At 38.9% G+C, this 23,836-nt stretch overlaps 1 protein-coding gene across 6 annotated transcripts in view; it reads right to left on the bottom strand.

Moving 5' to 3' along the window:
• Positions 1–23,494, bottom strand: part of atp2b4 (ATPase plasma membrane Ca2+ transporting 4) — a 120,443-nt gene extending 96,949 nt beyond the window's left edge. For 4 of the 6 annotated variants that reach the window (XM_053674228.1, XM_047149487.2, XM_047149488.2 and 1 more), the window contains exon 1: positions 22,711–23,494. The gene's annotated coding sequence lies outside the window, so the exon portion shown is untranslated. Of the gene's footprint in view, positions 1–20,313; positions 20,452–22,710 lie in introns of all 6 variants that reach the window. The other 2 variants (XM_017450368.3, XM_017450367.3) reach the window with 2 other exon arrangements.
• Between the last annotated feature and the right edge of the window lie 342 nt (positions 23,495–23,836).

Below are 23,836 nucleotides of genomic sequence, written 5' to 3'. Positions count from 1 at the left end.
GTCGACCTTGCTTGAGAGGCTAGATGGGGGAAGCTGAGCGCTTCTGCTGTTGTGCAGTTAGCAGGAAGTGGGGGATATCCCGAGGCAAGCCATGGGCTATTAATAAAGCATTGGTGGGTATATTATGGGGAATCCCTGCATTAATGCTCACTTCTCTCTAGCTTTAATGGCGTCGCTGCCTCAGATTAGAGTTGCATTAAAAAGAGAATTTTTAGATGAAAATGTTTTTAGATCCATTAGCACATCATGTCTTTTAATCTTCACAGACCATTAAATCTTTCCACCCTGACAGTCAGTTGCAAAAGCGGCCATGTTCTGGGGCAAAAACATTTTTTCCCCCCGTCAGAACAGAAGGGTCCGGAATGCTTCCAGGTTTCAGTCAGGAATGTAGCCATCTTCAAAAACTAGTTTGAGGTAGTCAAAGATGATGGTACACTGTTTTGGCATATTCTGTTCTACAAAACTTTGAATGAGTGTGTATGTGCATGTGTGTGTATTCTCACCAAGTGCAGCCTCACCTAATAGGCATGCAAGAGCCCAATTCCAAGCATTCCACTGTTTTTTTATGTTGCCAGATTGCATTCCGACCTAGACAAAGTGAAGCACAGTGAGAAATACCACTACGAACCATTCATTTTTAACTAACAGGCTTATTCTCCCCTTTTCTGTTACACTGCTGTAACACGACTCACTCCGACTGCCTGGATATAGGAAACATGTCGGGGGGGACGACACTGGAAAACTTTCCACTCGCCAGTTAGATCTTTCATTCCTCCCCATTTCTGTCCCTCCTCCCTTGTGCCCAGACACATCCAAAAGCCTGTGTGGGTCGTCACTCCATTTAGAAACTACTCTATGCTGTAGGCTGCTAAATGACAGAGTACACTCAAGAAAGAGGCAGAACACCGATGGTGTGTGTAATACACACACACACACACACACACACACACACACACATCCTTAAATTCCATGTAGAAACTGTCATGCAGAGATGAGACTAACTATAACTCTGAACATGAGCTTAGATAGTTAGTTATATTGAACTATAGGTGCATGAATGTTAATAAACCCAGCAATTGTTATAATTATATACATAGGTAACCAGCACATGGAGAAAAAAGTGATCCAGTCTAACATCTAGATTCATTAAACAAAGCCGGAAGGCCAGAAACCAACATAAAGGCACAAACCAGCAGCAAAACAGACATGGTGTATGGATTCCACAAACACCATCAATTCAAGACCCAACTTTAATTTTAATTACTCAATGGAAAGCACAAATAAAAGGCCATCGCAATGACCGACACTTCCAAATCCCACCAGTCAACAAACATGCTAAAATGTAGCACATTAGCCAAATTCCAGTGTCTTTCACTCTTCTAAGCATCCTCCATGCTCACATGTGTGGCACCTCCTGAAGCTTTAAAGCAATCTGCACTGATGTATGGGAGCATATTCACGAGTCCAGCATTTTCAATTAGTGCATTGAGATAATGAGCAGTGGAGCCACTCACCGTGGGATGTGGGATCTTTGATTAACTGGTCAAGTTAATCAGTAAATTAGAGCTGTGATTACCACAGCAGAGAGCCAAGCCTTCTTCTAAAATGAACTTTATGTAAACAAATCTCAGACTTCGAAGGTTGCGTCAGTCAATACAAACATGCCTTGCTTTTGGCAAATATTTGTATATCAAGACATTTTATTGCCTTACTCAGCCCAGATAGGCAACTCCGTCTTTCTTAAGCTTCTAAAGAGAAGGAATCTCTAAAGATGTAATCATCTAATGACACAGAAGGACACCATGTTCATTCAATGAGAGAGAGACATGTGTAGAGATTTAAAATTGGGTCAAAGGATATAGGTCTTCACCTGATCTGGTATAGAAGTGTCCAAATATATTATGCAAAAAGTGTCCCAACACTTTGCGTACATCGTTCCAGAACTTTATGCAATGTGTCCTAATACTCTACTCAGTGTCCAAATCTGTTAGGCAAAGTGCCCCAATACATTTTTACACAAACATGTCCCAATATTTCACAAAGACCTTTCTTTTAATGGCCCAAATGTACAAAAAGTGTTCAAATTCTCTACTCAAAGTGCCCCAATATGTAAAGTGTCATCATACTTTTAACATAATGTACACCAATACTTTACACAAAGTGTACCAATACATTATGTAGTGTCCCATCAGTTTCATCTTGATGAACCTTGGGAGAATATCTGAAAAGTTTTGCACTCAATAATGTCCAAATAGAACAAAATAAAAGCAAGAATACAGGAGGCGATATTAAAGCATGTCTAATAGATGTGTTTTTGCAACAGCAGAACTTCAACCATGTGTTAAGCATATAGTTCACTACTTACGTTTATACAAGTAAACAATACACAAATACTAGGGTGCAAATGAACAAATTTAACAAATTCAATTGAAAAGCCTGTAAGTTACTATACATACAAAAAATATAGAATTATATAGCGCATATACAGTGCATCATTACAGTCTAATTTAATCACTTGGGGATAAAATAATTATGTTTATTAAATTATGCTGTAGTCATGCTATTAAATGTTAAATTTGGCATGCATATTACACTGCTTATTTTAAATATTCAGTACTTGATTACTAATTATTGCTAAACTATTTGTTCATCACTAACAAATACTATGTAAAATATTTATGTTACCATCTATTAACAAGCTAAAAACTCTGGTCCTCACATTTCACACTGGCAGCTTAGTCCAGCACATTTATTCAGGTAGTCTCAGCTTCTATCAGCAACCTAACAACAGTCAGACGAGCCCATGCAAATTCACATTGTCAGCCAGACTCGCATTGCTTAGCTCACTTATTCTCTGTCCCTTTGTCCTAAAGTGTTGCTTTGGCTGCCTTATCTGAATTACCATCACCCAGAGCCACAATGGATATTGCAATGCTAACTTTCGTAAATGTCATCCTCTGTTATCATCAGTCTACTTGAGGGTATTTGGAGGAAAACAGACAGTCCAAACATACAGGGGTCCATGGGTTACAGCCTTGAGCTGAAGGGCAACTGGAGCTCCAACTCTGCCTTTTATACAACAGCTTATTAGACGGCAACTGTAGCTTTTCAAACCAAATTTCACAACACCAGCAGAATGGTCAGGTGGCTCCAAAGAGAGAAAGAGAGCATCCAAAGATGCCGAACTATTCCTTCCAACCCTAATGGTAGTGCTCCTTTCCCTACCACAACCCGACATATCCATACAGAGAGACACACAACGTGTTAGTTGAAAAAAAAAGTGTTAAACAGCTCTGATGGTGCAAAGCAGAAAATCAAGAAATGTGTTATCCTCACTATCTCAGCTGTTACATCATCACCTACAGAATTAAGTCAAATGAGGACAGATTTGGTCCCAAGCATTAAAATGTTCTTCTGCAAACATTATATTTAAAAGCTGGCTTCAAAGGAAATGGTGAACGTCTCATTTCAATGTGTGCCAAAAAAAAGATCTGACTGACAGGGACTGCAGTCTGGACGCCTGGAGAGAGAGAGAGAGAGAGAAAAAAAGAAAAAGTCTGTGGCATGTGTGACAACATCAAGAGTAGAACCCTTATGATCATGACCAGGCCCTTCTGGTGTCATTAATACTTCAAGTAAGTCACAGGAAGCGGTAAAGCAACTGTTTCTTCAGTCATACAAGGGATCCTGCCAGGGAATAGTGACTGCTCTTCCTCAGCATTCTACTAATATAAATACAGCTTAGCATTGAGGCATTTTATTGCACTGGAAATAAATGTAGGGTAAGGAACAGAAAAATGTTAATATGTGGTGGAATTACAGCATGATACAATTCCACAAACTCGGTGGAAACTTTGCTATGGCGCAGCCGGCCTAAAAGGAAACGTTTGACTAGGATTCAGGTGACTGTTGCTGAAATGTTTCTTCTTTCCTCAAGTGTCACAAGGCACTTGCAGATGTGGCGAAAACAAACTTAACCACTTAAGCTTTTGGAACATAAAGCATTTGGGAACCATAACAGTGCTCTTTTAACCTAACAGGCTAACAGAATTTCTCTAAAACAGTTCTCAGTCAACTCGTGGTATTCAATGCAGCGATTCTTCTCTGGTGTTATGCATATTGTAGCTCAATTTACCCTCGGTGGTTATGTCACATGCAGAACCACATTTGCAGCTGGCCTTAATTCAGAAGTGGAAAAAGCAGCGAGAGGGAGTCTCCAACAAAGAGCCCTTCTTGCACTGTTTTCTGGCACTGAGCTGCAGTCACATGCTGCTGTCTTGCTTATGGCCTCTCTCCCTGACTCTGAGCTCTTATCTGTAGCAACTCGTGGGGAAAGTGCAGGCTTATAAAATGAGTCTGGGTGTGATGTACATTTTCAACCTACTTGACTTACTCTCAAGAATGTACAAGGAGTGTGAAATGGAAAAGAAAAAAAAAAAAAAGGATATGGTTATTTCCACATGTGACAAAGGAACAGTTTTGGGTGTAACTTCCGCAAAACAGTGCAAAGACAGTGTGATAACAGCAGGTTATGTTTAGAAAGATGGGTGCAGCACTCTAACCATGTTCGTGAATAGAACTGAAAAAGATGCACTTCCATGTGGTCTGATAAGTGTAAAATCCATACCTTATTGGCTGTGTCAAAACAAATATCAGCTTGGGGAGCTGCTGAATCCAATTCAGTTGTTGGAAGGCAGAAAAATAACATCCTAAGCATTTCTAAGCGTGAGGCCTGTGGGGAAAATGTCTTCTATGAGCACAACCACTCAAACAATGTGTAAGCACCACACCCTGCCGAAGGGAAAATGCATCAGCTAAAAGGCCGGGCCTACTGTCTTTGTGCCGTTTATGAGTAATATAAAGGGAATGTGTTTTAAAGTCTGATGCATTTGTTTTTTGCTCAGATCTTCTAACAGATGACAAGGCAGAGCTGAGTGCGGAGTATCCGAGTGCAAAGTTTTATATTAGAAGCATAAGGGGGGGGTTTATGGGATCCACAGAGAAGCCAGAGTCAAATCAGCCATCAATCCCTGAAATGTGATTGGAATGCAGACAAACACCTCAGCCAACTGAGGCAGAATACGTTGGATGAGTACACACAACCCTCACTGACAATGCAGCCCAGGAAATGAGGCCCAGGAATTGAGTGCAGGAGGCATAGCCCCCAACAGGAGGCATAGCACCCAAGAGTTTCCCAATAGGCATTGGCATTCCCAGCAGCTAAATTAGCACCGTGCTTCTGCCTGGCACATTCAAGTTACAGACGATCACAACTGGCCAAGACTGGTGGGCAGAAAACAAGAGAAATAAATGTGAAAGGAAAAAGTTAGTCAGATAGGTCTGATGATTTGAAGAACAGAAAGCTACACAGCTTTTTTAAAGTGCACTTAAAGCATTAATTATGAGGAAGCCACTAAAATTTCCACCCTGCGGCTTTTAACTACCACAAAAAAAATGAGCCGAAACCCGTTTTCTGTACAATTCAGCGGAAAAGCAGTCATCGGCAAGCGATATAAGCAAAGCTCAGGATAAAAAAGCAGGACCAAATTAGCTGTAATTAAAAGCTAACTCAATTTTGCAGGATTCTTAAATAGCAATATGACAGTATCAGACACAATGTCTAATCCCTTAAACTCCACCTTTTCAATCACATCTCTATCAGTTCCACACAAAGGCACCTGCTGGCTTTCATCCCTCAGCTCAAGGAAGCAGATTGCATCTCTGCTCAGCGCAAGAGGCTGATTAAGTTGAGCTAATTCAAGGCATCGCTCAACACATCGGTGTTTGGCACCACCTAATCATACTGCACCAGTGCAGGATGGAGAAGGTGGATTGTCTGGAATGTCTGAAACATGTCTGGAACACAAACAGTACACGCATCTGTCGCAGCATCTGACATGACAAGCCACGTTAATATACTTACGAGTTTTTTTGGAGAGCTTAATATAAAGCACTCATGTTTTGGATGACCTGGATCGTGAAATTTTCCCACAGCGGCTTACGCTGTGACCTCTGCTGTTTCTCAGATGTGTTTTATTCATCAAAATGCGTTTTTCATCATTGTGAAGTGAAGTCACTGACAGGGTTATCCACAGTGACATCACAAACCCAACTAATCCATAATGAAATTCCTTGTCAATCATTTTAATTATCAGTTATATCGATTAGCTGTTACATCCCTAATAATTAATATATATTATATATATCTCACATAATATATTTTATATTTATTTATTTATTTATTTATCTATCTATCTATCGCCGGGGTGGGGAGGGGCTTGGGGTTGTTAGGAAACCTTGTAGGGAAATTGGTTCAGCCCATCAGTTTGTATGTTGATTGCACTATAGCTGATCAATATGTGCAGGTCCCACATGACTCTCTGACCATCTCCGAGGGCCTTTTATAGCTAAACTCTAAGTGGATATCTATTGATTAATACTTCAAACTACAACAATTGATCAGCAGCTGAACCATTTCAAATTAAACTTAATCTGTTCTTTCATCTTAATCCTTTATGTGCCACAGTATCTTTTACATTTTACTGTCTACCATGTACCATCACAATAATTGTTATTTGTTTAATTGTTTGAAGATGAGAAAAGAGGGAAAATCGATCAGAGAACAAGCATTGGGCATAGCCAATACAATTTCGATTGTATAGCGCTTTTTTTTTTTTAACCTTAGTGGTTCAACAAAGCGCTATACACTGTTTTTCATTCACCCGTTCTCACACACACACACCCAATGGTAGCATATAGCGCCATGCAAGGTGTTAGCTTGCCATTGAGAGCAACTTGGGGTTCAGTGTCATGCCCAAGGACACATTGGCATGTGGAGTCATGTGGGCCGGGAACTGAACCGCCAACACTACGATTAGTGGACAACCCGCTCTACCACCTGATTCACAGCCACCCTTTGGCCTTGTTGTTCAAATATCATCGAAGGAAACTGTATACAAAAATAATTACATTTTACTGATATTTTCAATATTATAATGAATGTTAAAATTATTATTCAGCCAAGTAGGAAAAATATAAGTCACCAGATTCTTATGTATTAGGACCACAGACGATGGCACAGATATACTTTGTGCTCATCCCATTTATTTCTGAGATGCCTTTCCATCATCCTGTTTGAAATGACTCTCTCTGGATGCGCAGAGCAAATCAATATTCACATGACTCATGGTCTCAGATGGCCACCGCCCTAAACTAACACAGCCACCTGCCGTGGCTTTGGAATTTCTTATCTTCTCACAAACAAATGCTGTCGCAGAATAAAAAATAAATAAATAAACGTAAAATAAATAAATAAATAAACAAACAAACAAACAAACAAACAAACAAACAAACAAACAAACAAACAAACAAACACTATGCTTTTGCAAAAGAATACCACACAGAAAGACAAACAAGATTTATCTGTGCTCTTGGCCAATTAAGTATACATTCCAAATCGCTCTAGCCAGTAAGATAAACATTGTAGACAAATTAAAGTATGAATCAACACACATTAGTAAGGTGTTGGGCCACCATGAGCAACCATGAACAGCTTCATTGGACCATGGCATTGATTCTACAAGTCTCTGGAACTGTACTGGGGAAACGAACAGCATTCTTTCAAACAATATTGCCTCAGAATGTATTATGATGATGGTGGTGGAGAGAACTGTCAAACATGACACTACAAAATCTCCTGTAGGCACTGAACTGTTTTGAGATCTGGTGACTGAAGGTCACCCCATACGATTTATATCACTTACATACTCATCAGAAAATTCAGTGAGCCCTTGTGCCCTGTGGATGGGGGAGGTCATCCTGGAAGAGTCCATTCCCATCAGGATTTAAATGTTTCATAACAGGATAGAGGTGATCAGACATAAGAACTTTGTATTGATTTGCAATGACTCTTCCCTCTTCGAGGACAGATATTCTCTTTAATTTGTTGCTCATGTGTACATATTTTAAGCCAAAATGTTGCAAAGTAGCACGTCCTCTGAAATGGAGATCTACTTGGCATCTTGGTTGTTTTTTTGTTTTGTTCGAATATGCTAGTTGCCATGTCCACATATGCTACCAAAAATGGCTAAATACCTGTAGCGATCTACTCCTACAGCATTTGTAATTACTGCTGTGTGAGAAGATGTGTCCAGTAGTGAAACTCTTATTCATTGAGGCAGTATATTCTTTTTGGGGCTGTGTATGTGTGCTAGCATATTAATCATAGTGGTTGTATATGGAAAGGGCGTGTAAGAAACAGCACACTGTTGTCTTTTTAATCACTAAGGGAGTATGTAAAGCATTATAAGACACGTGGAAAATAAAACAATGCCACAGCAGTGAAGCTTCAAAAAGAGGGTTTTTTTTTTTGTTTGCTCTGGTTGTCTTTACCAGCCAGAGCTGGAGAATGAGTGAGAAATTTAATGTGAAAGCATGCCATATAAGGAAAAACTGTTAAGCTCATGTGGGGGACAGAGACACAATGTAAATATCATGTTTGAGAATTAGACATTAAATGCGTCTTGCAAACTGTAGCTCTAGCAAAATAATCCCAAAAATGCACCTGTAAAATTAATATAAACCTTAAAAAAAAAAAAAAAAAAAAAGAAAGAAAAAGTTCAGTTATCTGAACACAGAGTAGTCTTCCTCCAATCTTACTCCACTAAGGAGATGCCTAGTTTTCACGAAAGAAAGTTCGGAGTAGAATTGGACTTAGGTTTTGAATACTACATTAAACTCAGTACTACGCTGGATTTAACTCAAAAGAGAGATGTTGGAATTAAATCATTTTTGAACTCTAGCAGGCTAACTGAAGAGTTATGTATATTTACCTCATCAAAATATTCACCTCCTCAGCAAACTGTATAGTCAATAGATTTAATAAGCTGATATGTATTCTGGTTGATCTACAGGGGGGGAAAAAGTAGTATTATATAGATTATCATACATACAATATTACTCTAAATAAATTTTACATTTAAGAAGTGCCATTTTGTTTACTGGTGTTGCCGTGAGCAGCCATTTTGATTTGACATCACATGCTGAACTTTGGGCTGAGGGGACTGAACCCGACTTTCCGAGAAGGAATTCCACGTTGAGGGTGTGTTTCCAATGTTTTTCCACAGTCAGAGATCTTAGCTTTAGTTTTAATTTGCGCATTAACTTCACAATGACTAGTTATCCTCTGGAAGTCATGAAAACTCCAATTAGTGCTTATGTTCTAATGAACAAAGCTAAAAATGCAGAAAGAAATGCCTTCTTTTTTTTCCCCTCCTTAGTTTAATCTCCCCAAGGAGTATCAATCCATTTTTAATGAAAAACAATAACCAAAGATTAACTTTAAATGTCATTGCAATACAGGCTGAAGTAGAGCAACAAATTTTATTTATTATATTTTTAAAAAATTAATGTTCCATAATGTTTACATTGCTAATAAATTAAATGAAGTAGGTTTGGTGATGTATTCATTTTCTTGATGCAAGGTTTGGAATTGCTGCTAATGCTAAAATCAATTTTAAATTCTACAAAATAAAACATTTATAAACAAAAGCTTTTCAATAAAATACATCAGTGCCTATAGAGTATGTGAATGGCTCAAACAACATGCACAACAGAACAAAGATTGACATTTGTAGCACAAATGTACATGAGAATTATTAGGTGAAATGATTTTAATCCATTAGAATAATTCTTTGAGAAGCGTTTTTTTGTTGTTGAATGAACTCACTGTTCATTCACTGTGTATTGAGTAATTCTTCATTTAAAAAATAGCATTTGTGAAATTAAAAAAAAAAAAAAACTATTATTTGTAGTACTTTACATTTAAACAAATGCTGCAATGATATTGCAGGAAAATCTGAAGAGAACTCCTTGACTAAATGGGACATCCATTGCTGAGTAGTGCAGTCTTCAGCCTTCCCATCACATGTGTGGGAATGATGAGCTCTAAGCCCTCTCCAAGCAAGTGCTCTCCATAGAGGATTGAAAAGCTCTCAGTGAAAGATTTCTTGCCTCCAACATTCCTCCCCTCTCTCAACTCTCATTCTCCAAACTACTCTTGCAAAGCGAACTGGCTCTACTTGATGTGATGAGCAAAACCGCTCTGTGCAATCTTTCCCATTCAGGATCACCTTCATTGCTTCACCCCTTCCGCCTGTAGATCAAAAATTGGACCTGCCGATTGACTCAAACATCTAACAGCTGGAGAGCAGCAGTGATCATTATGTAAGCGTAATTGCTGCGTGGGCCTGACAAGCAGCATGATGACTCAAATCAAGTTCCCATGCAGCTCTGGCTAGAACATGTCCTTTTATGAAGGTTGTCTTCCTCAAATCCTAACCTTAACCAATAGAAGGCTCGGATCCGTCAGAAAAGAGCAGATTATAGCAAGAGGCAAATGACCACAGCGGTGTTAAATTCTCAAATATGAAGTGTCAGAAAATTATGATTTCTTTTCTATAACAGCATGACTCTGACAGTAGGCAAATCATGCGGTTTATATTAATGCACTCGTTCTAAGACATTATCATTTCTATAGCAACGACTTACACAAGGACTTGTATAGTAACAGTAACTCGCATCGGGCTGCATGACACCACCCCGGGTATTTTGAAGTATTTATCTCCAGTATCAGCACTAACAGTTAGAAAGTGCATTCAAAATGTGTATTCTATGCCATTTTGCAAGAATAAATAGTGAGAGTAATGTGCTCACACTGAAAATTCCAACAAAGATGTGCACTTCAAGTACCCATATGATGCATTTATTCAACCGATAAAACAAAGTGTGGAATGTTGGTACACGATCGTAGCTTTGCTTACGTAGTGGAAGAGGGGAGGGGCTACCAGGAGCTGACACTGGCTCAAATTTGCTCAAAATAAAATAGTAAATAAAACATTTTTTTAAAAAGTGTGACATGGCGAAATTCGTTTTCATTGACTTTGGGTATTCTGCCAAGGTTAGAGGAGTCGCATTACATGCGTTTGACGTCATGTGACATCGCCTGGGAAAAGGCTTATATTTCCGTTTAGTAAAAAAAAACTTTAGTGTTCTATTAGAGACGATACTACCCTTCAAAATTCATACACTAGATGGTAGAGTACATAGTGAATAGTCTAAGTGCATAGTGTATAGTACGTCATTTGGGACACAACAGTTAAACAGATACAACTGTAACTAACCTTTCCAACACAGGCAGTTTCTCAGTAAAGAGGAGTTGCTGCATTTCCTTAACTTCAGGAAATGAAGTGAGGAAACAAACGTTTGTAGCTGCTGTAACGCAAGTGATAAAAGGAACATTAAATGTAACAACAAAGAGATAAAAAGCATAACGTGTTATTCTTTAATTGAAAAAAAAAAAAAACTTAGCAAACTGCTGTAGTGTAAGAGGAATAAAATACATCAGCATGTGCTGTTACAGGAAAATAAATCCACCTCGAGCCACAGCACCGCACCTAGTCTATTTTCCTATAACAGCACATTCCTAAGTGGTTTAGGTCACAAATATAGTTTCCTGAGATATTCCAAGTGTAGTCAGTATAGTTTATAATAATTACTCCAATTGGAAGCAGCTGATTAGAATTTAATACTTAAAAATTGTAGAACATTAACGTTTGCACAGGCTTTTTTTCCAGTGTCCCAGCTTTTCGGTTTTAAATAACTCACTACGTATGGGAACTTGTAAGCAAGTCTAAATGTCATGAAATATACTGTGAATCATAGAAATGCCTTAAAGTATCATGATGTAAATTTCACTCATGCTGCCAACCACCCAAGTGTGGCATTTCTTTAAATTTTAGGTGTCACTGTTTTGTTACAACTAATTTTCTATTGATCACTATTTTAACAACCTTTCTTTAACTTTAAATTTGCTTTTACTCACTTATTTCAGTTAGCACAATCACTTTTTACAAATAATGAAATCCTACTATTTTACAGATGTGCTTTCTTTAAATGCTACATTAATTATTGCGAGATGCATTCCACGTACCAGAAAGTGTTTTACAAAAATATCTTTACCGTTATTATTTTTCTAAAGACATGCGTCTATAAACATTATCAGTCCTGTGCCACTGCAGACTGCCGTGTTTAGTACATTTCGGCTCAGTGAGTGGGTGACTTTCACCCCGCCCTTATCCACCCTCTCAGTAGACGCCAATGTGCTATGCTCTGATTACATTCAAAGCAAGACTTGGAAGCTTGTCCTAAAGGCTCAAGGGGATCCCACATATACACCCACAAACACACACACACACTTATGTACTTGCATACATAAAAACACACAATCCTTACAAATACACGTCATTCTGAGATTTTAAATTCATGCAAAAAAATTTAAGCGTAGATAAGATTTTTTTTTATTTTTTTTAAAAGATCCATTTCAGACCTCATGACGCAATTAAATGGGCATCTTATCCTTAAAAAAATAATAATAATTTTAAAAAGTCCTGCCGGAAAAATAAATAATTTTTCATTCAAAACATCTTTCCAGTTGACAACCTAATAATATTCAATCAGACCTGCTTTAGTTTTTTCATTTGTTACATTCCAGAAAGATCAGAAAAATTCGCCAACACACAAGCAGACTCCACCACGGTGCTGGGAAGCAGTGCTGTCAAAGTATTCCACTATAATGCCTATCTGACTTCCTGCGAAGATTCTTATTTAATATTGATGAATAAAAACAAAAGGCAGAGATATGCTGCCCTGTGCACAGCGCATGGTCTGTGTGAGCTATATGGAGTACAGGATCTATAAATAAAAGCATATTAATTTTGCAGTATACAGAAATTTGGTTTTTATTTTGGAGCTTAGTAAAGCAGTGTTTAGGTCAGGCTACTAGAGCACACTACAGACAATAGGCAAAATAAAACCTGTGTTCATTCTCAATACTGGTTCCATCCCTAATACGGGTAATGGAAAAGGAGGAGAACGTAGTCCATTTGTCCCGTACACACCTGATAACAGCATGAGTGTCAAAGCTTGCTGTGTAAGGAACACATAAATAATAAATTCAGACCAACGAGTGGAAGCATCTGTCACAGGCAGGTCGCTGTCATCATCTCAGTGGACCCCATGCTCTCAAAAATCCTCCAAATGATCCTTTCCACCCGAATGAAAATGCACCATGTGTTACAAAGCACAAAAGTGAACAAAAAGTACACAATTTCTTACAAATGCATTTCCGTACGTTGAGATTATCTCCAGGTGTGGTCATTCTCAGCTCGTTACACTCTCCGGACTCTTTGCAGAGCTCAATTAGCATAAGCTAACATGTTGCATTATTAGAGAATAGGCAGGAGAGTGCGCCGAGAATCAGCTGAACTCATTAATCATTACACAGTCATCCTTGACTTGGAAACAACTGTTGGCCTCTTCAAAAGGTGCTAATATTCGCACTAACAGCAAACTGGAATGCACAAAAGGGCAGAGGTGACGAAACGCGTGCGACACACCTGCTGACGTGCCAATATAAGCGTGTGGGGAATGCGCTTCTCTGAACTGCTTTGTGGAAGATTACAGGACATTAAGTTTAAGTTACTAATGTGTAAGAGATCACATTTTCCAAGGTTTTCTCCAAGAAAATGCTTCGGGGGGGACCCCAAAGGTCCCAACAACAGGAACACCAAAAATTTGCATGTAGCCATTACAACTATAATTTGCATTTCTTCTGATGTAGTCTGCTGAAAAGCATCTCTCAACCACTTCACTCCATGTGTATTCTAGCCACCTCAAGGTCCACGAAATATTAAATTCGGCGCAGTCTCGTAAATGCGTCTGGTCGCATTCTGTGTGTGACACAGAACCATTTATGGATTGCAGGCACAGCACAGAGTCGTGCTCACACGGCTCAAGCCTCCTCATTCCTGGACTCCATTTACTTTGGGTGGGGAGGGAGCAGAAGACAGCACTCTCCCTTAATTAGAGAGAACAGTTGCTAGCCGAGTGAACGCAGTTTAATATGTTCGACAATAAACCGTAGTGCTCGGCTTGAGCTCGCACTAAGAAAGAAAATTTCTTGGTTATGCTTTGTACACACACAACATCCGCACCCACAGGATTATGTAAAGTGTACAACACTAATGCACACACATGCTGGAAGAGGCTTTTTGATTTAACAGAAGCTGCAGACCTAGTTTACACCATAAGCTTAATATCTCAGTGGAACAAACAAAAATTCTTACTGCAAACATTTTTTTTTTACTGCAGATCTATTAAACATTGAAAGTATGACCAATAGATTGTTTTTTATACAAACGTTGAGAATGAGAAAATGAGAATGCACCTACTGAGTGCAATTTGTAGGAAAACTCCACCCTGAAATACACAAAATACACAATAATATTGTGTGATGCGTTTCGTGATTCAGGTGCCAATTTCTTGGTTGATGTATTTACAGTCAGGTTTCCTAAAAACAAGAGCAAACACTTCTTATTACAGCTATTCTTATTATTCATATTATCATCACGGTCAGGTTTAACTGTTAGCTCCTAACACCAAGACCAAGTCCTTCATTTCTCACGCAACATTTTCCAGAGACATCCAATGTCATATTAATGAGAAACCCTGTGCAGACGTGGAATAGACAGCAAACTGATGGACTGAGGTTCCAGAATGCAATGCAGTTATACGACGCACAGTTAGGTAGTGAGCAACGAAGTCACAAGCACAATGGAACTGATGACGTTATTAGAATGAACGGTGAAGTTTTGGAACCTTATTTTGGGTGCTTTTGTGGGTAATGTAGGAAACCATTTGGCAAAGAGAAAATAGACCAATATGTCAACGAAATGCAATTAAAAAAGGTCAACTCAGAATTTATATATATAAAATTTTTGCATAATTGAAGATCACACATTGATGAAAAATACTGACATGGGAGTAGTTCATGGTGATTTTTTCCCCCCCTTTTAATGACGCGCTTCATTAATCACATTCCACTCCTAGAAACTAATGATATGAAATAATGGGAGCCATCTCAGCAAATTGCTAGAAATCACCACTTTTTGGATGTACATTAGGCTTGGCTGATAATTATGGCAATGTTGATGATGTATTAGTCAAACCATGTTCCATTTCCGAGTATGCAACGTACACACTAATGTAGCATGATCACATTATACATCACATTACGTGGTCTATTGGTTACATATCAAGAAATCACTATGAGGGGGGAATCATGGATTCAACCTGCATAATTTGTTTATTTTATAAACAAATGGAATCCAAAATTTAAATTCAAATCAGACAGACATTGATATAAGTCAAAGGTTTATATTTCCATATCACTACATGAAAAATAACCCTTTAGAAAGCTACGTGAGCCATCTGAATACTGAAATCTAATATTTATGGTTGTTCACAGTACAACTTCACACTAAACTTTTATCCTAAAGGATTTATTAGGTAAACCTGCCATATATTTCACATCATACGAACACAATTACTTACCATCAACTTGACAACGTTATTTAGTTAGGTGAGGTTGAGGTGTTAAAAAAAAAAAAAAAAAAATACTGTTACAGCCATACCACCACCAGCACTCACTAATCGCTACCATGTGCCCGTAGCTGATGTGCTGAGAATGATCAATAATGCTCACCAAAAATTCAAGCCCCAAGCTCCCTAACATGCTAGCTGGCAACAGCCTATTCAGAACAAGGAACAAAACCATGACACTCGTGAAATCTGTACATTAGTTTTTGTAAAACTGTACACAATAATGTTCTTAATCTAGCTATAGCCTTTCATGTCCACTATTTAATCTGGGGGAAACAGAAACAGGGCTTACTGCTAACACCAAGTCAGTTAATCATTTCAGTATATACCTTGGGCCAGGGGGATAGAGTGCCTGCAATATTTAAAGAAAGCATTTTATAGTCATTTAAGTAGCTCAATGATAATTCCCTACTTTATCTACTTTTTTTTTTTTTAAATCAGAAAATGTTTGCATAAGGTGCGGATCCTGCACTAGCAGAACTTGTTGTGCATGTTACTACCTCTAAGGGGAAAACAGTCATTGACAAAAGACATTGCTACAAAATGGATGGGAGCAAAGGAGAAGCCTTCAATGATGCACATGATTTGAAATATTTTTGCATGTCGGCATACTACTTAGATAACATGTCACACATTCTTCTCTGCACATGCCACCAACTCTAAAATATTCAGATCATCCTCTGGGCTGTCCTCAATTATGTGTGGTTACAAATCTTTATGTACCCAACACTGTGAGACAACCACAAGGAAATATAGCACACAGACACAATCATGATGATGTCATTTTGACACGTCAAGCACTGATCAGGAATTAAGATAGTAGAACACACTAGCTGCCAACAAGGTATTACCGTATTACAAATGTATTGCTTACTCAAATTATTTGACTTTGTTTAATTGGCAAATTATTTGAATTGTGCAGGAAGGCAATGCCCTACAATGTGGAATTGTGTTCCCATGGGTGTGTTATGGGAATGAAAGTAAAGTAAACTGAACCACTAACTTGTTTCAGCAACTGCTTTATGCTGGTCAGGGTTGTGGTAGATCTGGAGCTTATCCCATGTACACTTTTGGCAGGAATACACCCTAAATGTGACGCCAGTACACTGCAGGGCACCTTGCACACACGTTTATATGTTCATTCACACCTACAGGCAATTTATCTTAACCAATCCACCTACTGGCATGTTTTTGGGAGGCAGAAGATTGAGAACACAGAGGAAACCAATGTGGACATGGGGAGAACAGACACGGAAATTATGCACAAATAACTTTTTGATATGCTGTTTGCTTTTTTGAATTCATACTTAATATCAAAGCCAACTATGACTATGCTCTGAGATTTACTGGCGTCCCAGCTGAGGTCCAACACCCAGCATTCCCGGGACAGTCTTTGGATCCACCAAGACCAGGATAAAGCACTTACTGAAGATAAATGAATGAATAATGACTGGGAATAAAAACTAGACCTGCATTAGTTTGTTTAGTTTAATAAGCAATATAATTTACAAACTCATTTCCAGTTCCCAAACTGGAAATGGTCATTCTCTTGAACCTGTATGGTTCAAAAATCACAGATTTGATTTTTTATTGTATTTTAGAAATTTATCCCAACTATTCTACGGTTTCATGTCTAACAAAGACAGGGACAGAGATCATTTGGAGACATTTTGGAACTTGCTAGATTATTTTGAAGGTTTATATAAAAATAAAGTTAAACCTTTTACATACATACAGTTCATAGCATGAAGGTTCTAATTACAAGAACTTTGCTCAATATAATAAAACACAATGTTGTTCACACATGTTTTTTTGTTTGTTGGTTTTGTCATCTTAGTTTCATGACCCAATTAACTGATTAGTCAAAGTGGTAGCTGATTCAGTAAATTCACAATAATTGCAGCCATAAACAGTAGACTTACTCTCAGACTCCTTTTATTAATCACTCAGATGACTGAGCATGCACAGAATGATTGCTGTTCAACACAATCTTTTTCCCTAACAGAAGTCAGATGAGCATGTCTGCGCATGCAAAAACTGGCATGAAAGTTCCCAATTATTCTGCTTTCAAAACAGAAAAGGTCCGATTTTAACAACACGTGTCTGATGATTGTGCATGAGTGTCTTGTGATGTAAAATTCCATTCTGTAATGGAAGCTCTGAGTGGGTTGTCACTTCTCTGAACTACAGAATTTCCTTAACCAAAAAAAGTTACTTTATTTTTATATTATAAAATATAAAATATAAAATATAAAAGTGTGTGTGTATATATATATATATATATATATATACACACACACACACACACATTTCTGCATCTCTGTGTCTTTTATATCAGTATTTACTTTAATCAATTGCTGAAACTGGAATATTTACAATGAATAACCGTTAAAAGCAAAAAGGAACTGAAACTAGCTAATATAATAACACTTCTATATTTAAAAAAATATATAATCACTGGCTAGATGACGCATTGGACAGAATTCAGTTAATTCGCTCCTTTTGATTAGCTCACAGGAAAAGATTTGTATGGTCCCAATCATTATAATTAATACCTGGCAAAAGCAAACAAACACACAAAAATGTACCTATAAATATCTTGCAATGTCCTCTCATACAACCATTAATGCAACTACTGAAATTATGTACACTCTGTCGACAAACCTGGCTGCAATAAAGAGTAAATATGCTAAAAAAGCAGGGTCTTGCACAAGACGAATCTGTGAGTGTGTAATGATAAACAACCAGCCAGGAAAAGGGATCCTGCAATTCATTTTAGTACAGACCACACAACTCACGCCATTTACTGAGGAGATTTGTTTCACGGTGTAAGGGAATGTAATGTGACCCATGGCCTGACTGCTCTGAGCCAGCTGCTCACAAACTAGACAGGCTTACTCATGGAAACCTGGACATGCATTAATTTAATATATTCGACCCCACTGGAAGCTTATGATGTGAGAAAATGTTTGTAGTTTAAAAATGAAATCCCAAAAACCTCTTTTCCATAATTTAAACAAAATTATATTATGAAACAAGTTATAGTATAATATACCTGATATCGACATACTGATTGCCGACTCTCTGCAAGCTTCTGTTGCCATGTCATATGAAACATAAGTATCTAATCAGCTGAACTGTCATTCTTTGATCGGAAGGATATATTGCATGTAGAACATGCCTAATCTTAAACTATATTAAGAAAATCACACCTCTGCCCACTTGGTACAATCATGTCAAATATCCCTGAAAAATTTATGTGCTCTAAATATCAAGTTATGTTTCATTAAGATGTCAGTTTCTTTTATAAACCACACTTGCTAGCACAAAAATAGTATTATTCCATTTATGTTTAACTGCTTTTTCAAAAAAAAAAAAAAAGAACAAAAAAAAAAAAAAAGAAGTGTTTTTTCATTGTTTAGAACAAAAATCTGTTTCTCTATGACCCGTTTTCCTGGAATGTGCATTCATATCATCTATTTAGAAGAATATTACAGAGACATTTCTCAAAATAGTGATCATTTTTGATTTTATGATAGATTTTCTACTGAAAATGGCATTAAATGAATTTATAACCATCCATGGTATTGTGGTGCCTTAAAGACTCTATGAAATGGCATGAGAACCATGATATGATCCTGTATGTTCACATATTCCTTTTTGCAAGATGTGCTTGACCGATTTTCACTCAAGCCAACAGCGTTTGGGATACGCCACACCGCCTGCTGATAAACTTGTCACTCATTTGACATCAACTAGCTAAACATGGAGAATAGAAAAATGTTTAAGAGCCTTTTTCAACTGTGGAGGATTTCATACCACTGCCCTCACCCAATCCTGTCAAATTCAACTAGGACGATATCTTAGATGATGAAATACCGTGGGTTGTGGAGTTATGCCATACCTAACGACCCTGCCAAGGTCGACCATCAGTGCCGATAGTGCTGAGGAGTCACAGGGTCATCACCAGAAAGCAACAGTAGACTTATAATTCTAAATATTACACTATTTGATAAAAAATTATATTAATAACTCCTACTGATGGAGAAGCCCAGGTGGTCTATAAAGACAGAATCATGTTCTCAATCAGTCTGACCCAGCACTGGACAGCCCCAGATTGGTAGAAAAGTGCCTGCAATATAACTGCCAAATTTCACATATTCCACCCTCTTCAAAATGAATAATATCTAACCATTTCCTCTCCACCAATGAATAGTTGGAAATGGGTATAGTGTGCAGGAAGACACACAGCGAAATAAAAATAAAAAATGTGCCATCAAACTATGTTTGCTGCTATATTAAAGCAGGGGCAGAACATACACACTGTCTAACCAAAAGTATGTGCACTACTGAGTATTTACCAGCCCAATCTAAAACACGTAATGATGAGTTGTTCCCCCTTTGCTGCTGTAACAGCCTCCACTCTTCTGGGAAGGCTTTCCATTACATTTTGGACCATGGCTGTGGGGAAGTGCGCTCATTCAGCCACAAGAACACAAGAGGTTGGGCACTGATGCCTGGTCCACAGCCATTATCTCAATTCATCCCAGAGATTTTCAGTGGGGTTGAGGTCATGGTTCTGTGCGGACCATTCGAGATTTTCACACAAACCTTGGCAAGCCATGTCTTCATGAATCTCACTTTGTGCAATTGTCATACTGTAACATGTTTAGGCATCTCAGGGCTCCAGATGGCGACTAAAATGGTCGCCAATGCGACTAACTTTTTAATTTTGCGACCATGTTTTTTTTGCCAGTCGCCAGTGGACAACGTTACCCACAAACAAAATTTTAAAACAAATTAAATAGAAATTACCATACGTCTGGTTGTGTTAGGCTACTGAACTCTCATCTTCTCTTGCGCATGCGTCTACCTGCCCCATCACGTGCACTCCTCTATGGTTTCCAATAAAATAAACTCTGCACTTTTGTCCTGCAGTGGCTGAAGCATTGGCTGTATAGATGAACAGAAACAGGTTTAACGTCAGGTTTATCGGGTTAAAAAGTTGGAAGTGTTAACTTTATTACAGGTGTTTAGTTTGATGTGGTTTAGTCCATTGGAATTTGAATTTTATGTTATATGTAGGCTAGCTAACTGCACAGTTAACTAACGTTAGCCAGCTGACAAGAAAACAAAAATGCGCAAACGAAAAATATCAGACTTTTTCCTCATTCCCTGCCCCCTCTACATCGGATGCCGACAATGTTGAGACCAACTCGACCAGTGAAAGTTCTCAAGTGACATTTGAGTCATCCCAGCCCATTTCAATCGGTGTGCAATCTTTTACAGATGATGATAACCAAGCACAGCGAGTTGAGCCGTCTTCTCCCGTCCCTGCAACTCCCTTCCCGACAAGACCGTTTAAAATCAGCTTGGCTGCAAGAGTTCGCCTGATTACGTTATGACAATGGGAAAATGTACTGCACCTTTTGTGCTAAAGCAGGACAAGATGTTGCTGGTAAAACAGAGTTCATTACCGGTTCGAGTCATTTTAAAAAAAGAAACCGTGAAGAAGCATGGTGACAGTAAAAAACCATAAGAACGCCAGGGATTGTGTCATTGCTAGGTCTGTCCCTCGTGCCACCCCAATTGTGAAAGCAGTGCAACGTGCTAGTGATAAAGTCGCAGAAAAATAGATGAGGGGATTGAAAATAAAATTCAATACAGCCTACATGATTGCAGTGGAAGAAATACCATTCACAAAGTTTAGCTCTCAAATTCTATTGATGAAGAATGGTATGGATGTATCAAAGACATATGATAATGATGCAGGTAATATGATACAATATGATATACTGAACATTGCAAATATTGTGTATGTAAAGAATACATTGTGTAAACTATGGGAGGCAGAGTCAGCAAAGGCAGAGAGCACAGAGGGGAAAGAAAAGGCAATGTGAGGTAGCAGTTTAACAATATTATCATATATCATATGACATCACTATATTTTGGCTCCTGAAAATTTGATTTGGCGCCAATGGCTCCTAAATTGTATTTATTTAATTTTTTTTCCTGGAGCCCTGCATCTTAGTTCGTGATGGGAAACCTTAATGCTAGATTATAGAAAGACTTTCTAGACGTTTGTGTGCTTCCAATCCTTTCAGAAGAACCACATATTGGGCGTGATGCTCAGGTGTGATGGCATATTTTAGGCTCTTTTTATAGATCGTACTGGTGTCCATAAAGGGACAAAAGGATGTGAAACTGCAATTTTGACGCACTTCAAAATGGCACAAATGATCAGAGATCACAATATGTGTAGCGTTTATACTACAACAGAGTTTACAATATAAAATGGGATAGGGTTATGCCGAGGAGGAGTGATAACCCTCGTCCTGGCGCGATTCCCAGTGCATTCACATACTCCACACTGCATACAAAAGTGCACTGCGTCGGGTGTCAAGTAATAGCTTTAGCACGCTAGGTAATGCACCATGTGTCCAGTAAGGAGACGCCTGGGGTTCAGTCTAGGTCTCTTCCTTGCTGAAGAACAAACCGCAGGGTTTCCCCCTTTAGCGCACTAGCGCCATGACGTCACACGGCTCGAGCGCCGCCGACTGCGTGCCCTGATTAATTAGCTGAGCCTTTTAGTCCTAAAGCAGCGGAAAAAAATAATACAAATCTCCCGTTCGTCCCTGCGTTTTAAACCCGGCCTTCTGAGTCGCCTGGTTAATTAAAGCCACCGGTGGCTAATTACAGTGATTTGGCGTGCACGCGCACTCGCGAGCATTATATTCTCCGCAAAAACACTTTAGCTCGCGTGCTGTTTTCATCACACGATGCGACGTGCGCGTGAAATAACGCACGGAATTGCTTTTTACGCATTACGAAAACAACACCGCGTGTGTCAGTGTGTGATAAATTAGGGAAGGTCTCAGATGTTATGGAAGCTCCATGACTTGGCTACTTCCGCATCCAATCTGTCTTCTGAAGAAGACAAGAACATACAGCGCCAAAAAAAAAAAATCAAAATCAAAATCACCAACCAATAGTTCCTACGAGTTCAACACAACAAACAAGATGGATATGATTGACAGGAAAACAACGTGCCCAGTATGTTTGAAAACAGTTTCATTAGAAGATCATAATTTAGAAATAAACAAAACAACACGAATAGTGCATGAAGATGCAGCATGAACACACACGCGCGCGCACAGTAAACACTCACACCTGTGGACTAACAAAGACACGGAAAAAACGAAATGTACCAACCTTTTTATAGCCTGGGTGTTTGTTTCGTTGGGGGCAACCGCAGAATTAAAGCAGCACTCCTGGGCCTGACCTTCCTCTAGGTGTTTTCAGTACATGAAAGTGGCTCGGACTTTTTTAAAATCCCGTCAAAATTCGCAGTCTTTTCCTCCTCCTCGAGTGTGCACGAGAGGCGTAATGTGCCTCTTCTGTCCGCACGGTGGTGGCGCGAGGAACACACAAGCAGTCCGCTTTGCTCTAAAAGCACCTCATGCAATAGGTAAGCGTGTAAATAAAATGATAGTGATAATAAAAAAACGAGTCTTCGTGTAATGTTACAACGCGCAACACGCGCTCACAACGCAGCACTGTGGCAGCTACTCGGGCGCGTGCGCTGGAAACTAAACTTCAGTCCACCGGTCAACAAGCTAGGCGTTTACACACATAAAGCTCGAGCTCAAAACAAAACAGAAAACGTCCTACATTGACGCTCTCAAACACCCACACGCGAGCGATGAAGTCGAAAGCTATGGACGCTTCTTCTTCGTCAATCCAGCAGCTGAAGGAGAAGAGGAAATGTAAGCAGCGCAGGCTAACGCTCAGCACTAACGCAACAGTTTCGACTTCTTTCCTGGCAAATAATTCGCTTTGCCTTGTGTGGGCGCTTCGTTTTGGACCTCCTTCGACCAAAAGGGTGCGAAAAGTGTGAGGAAGAAAGACAAGCTCGGCTGTTGTTCTTTTTGGTGTTAAACTGAAAGCTGAGTGAATGACAGTGCTGGGATCCGAGAGAGATGGGGGAGGAAGCGCGAGTTAGAAGGAGGGACTAGTTTTGGGAATCGGGCCCTGCATATTAAACACAACTGATCCAGGATCAGAGTATTGACCATTGAACGTCTGTTCACCGATTTTTTAAAAAACCGATCTGGAGTCAGTTTTAAGATGGCCCTGTATTTTAAGGTGGCGGAGATTTGGAGTTAGGAGAGCAACAGGCAAGTCGAACCAAAAAAGGACCTGAAAAAAGCGACACAAATAAACACATTCGTGTTTACTTTATGTTCACGCAGCATTAAACAAAGCAGATTTACAGAGGCGGCTCTAGTTTCTCATGTACTCCCAGCACATTAGAAAAAGTGAACTAATTCTGTTTCAT

This window comes from Ictalurus punctatus, chromosome 21 (genome assembly GCF_001660625.3).
Source record: "Ictalurus punctatus breed USDA103 chromosome 21, Coco_2.0, whole genome shotgun sequence".
In the NCBI taxonomy this organism is placed as follows: domain Eukaryota; kingdom Metazoa; phylum Chordata; class Actinopteri; order Siluriformes; family Ictaluridae; genus Ictalurus; species Ictalurus punctatus.
This window is presented reverse-complemented; position numbering and strand designations above follow the sequence as displayed.